Raw genomic sequence first — 1,417 nt, forward strand, 5'->3', positions numbered from 1 at the left:
GACAAGTGTGATTTTTATTCAACGTTTTCTGCAGCACGTTTTCTGCAGCAACGTTTTCTGCCCTTTTTTTCCTACCTGAAAAAAAGGGCAGTGATTTTGGGTAAACAGCTGACAGAGGATGAAAGAAAGAAAAGAAGGAAGGAAAAAAAAAGTGTGTGCGTGCATGCGTGTGTATGACAAGCCACCCATTTCCAACCTGCTGTTACATATTTAATATGCTGCCAACCCTGCATATAGACCCCTCATTAGAGGGACACACACACACAGACAGACATGTACTGTGTTTCAATTTTAGGTCGTAAGAGGAAATGTCACCTTGGTCCCACCAGACGACAAGCGATCAGTAAAAACCTTTGACATGACTACCGCTACCCTGAGGAATTACAGCTGCTGCGTGTCRTAGCGTGTGTTTGTGTGTGTGTCCATTTAACAAGGAGGCAGACTGAAAGTCAAATTAGTGAAAGACAAAACAATCAAAGCAAGAACTCAATGAAGTGAAGCACAGAAATTGAACTTTTATATTGGTTCTGATTAGTCTGCATTACCTCAGTTAAGTTAAAAGACATGAGGCTTAGCGAGAGCACCATTTTGTGTGCACTCATAAAGAGTGAAAGTGAGTCTTGCTGATTCATCAATCAGGAGTGCCCGACTATAATAGTTCTGTAATCCTTCCCTCCCTGAATGACCTGGGACCGTTTTAACAATCAGCCACACAAGTCAAGACTATTTCTCTCAACGACTTCATAAAGGCCTAAACCCCTTCAACACCCTCACTTCTACCCCCATCCAAKGTCTCATGAACTGATTTTAGGTATTTTTAAGATAGGCGTTGAAAAATGTGTGGTTGTGTTTGCGTGAGAGAAACAAAAGTTCACTTACCTGTAGTGGAGAGACAGATGGGGAGAGGGCATTCGGCACGGGCGACCAAAGGAAAATGGGAAGAAAAGAGATACAAAAACAGTTAAATTCAAGAAGAAAATTAACTTTATATTCAAAGCACATGATAATCACGCTGCTAATCCTGATGATCCTGGGCCTTTTTCATGTGCATGGCTAGAAAAACCATTATAGGGCAACACAAACYGTTTTGTCGCTAGAACAGATCTGAATTCTCCCYGACTTAGATGAAATATTGTCCTTGTACAGCCTCACAGAAAGCAGCTGAAACACCAGTCGTTAAATTTTTTTGAAGACATGSAAAACAAAGTGCTAAGTTCAACCAGGAAAGCAACTTTTTTGGTAAGCTTTGTCCACAAACACTTGACTGGAATCRCACTGAAATATGCTGTGAGCCGGCTTATCAACGAGTCKTATCAAATCAGAGCGCAAGCATGCTAGCATTAGTTTAAAACCTTAGTAAACTGCTAAAGTTCTGGACCTTGCTCCACGGGAAAAATTTGCTGATTGTGTCAAGATG

At 41.2% G+C, this 1,417-nt stretch overlaps 1 protein-coding gene across 2 annotated transcripts in view; it reads right to left on the bottom strand.

The window, feature by feature from the left end:
* LOC103478909 (E3 ubiquitin-protein ligase Rnf220-like) overlaps window positions 1–1,417 on the bottom strand; it is a 112,815-nt gene that overhangs the window by 47,079 nt on the left and 64,319 nt on the right. The window lies entirely within an intron of this gene.

The sequence above is a fragment of the Poecilia reticulata genome, linkage group LG17 (genome assembly GCF_000633615.1).
Source record: "Poecilia reticulata strain Guanapo linkage group LG17, Guppy_female_1.0+MT, whole genome shotgun sequence".
NCBI lineage: Eukaryota > Metazoa > Chordata > Actinopteri > Cyprinodontiformes > Poeciliidae > Poecilia > Poecilia reticulata.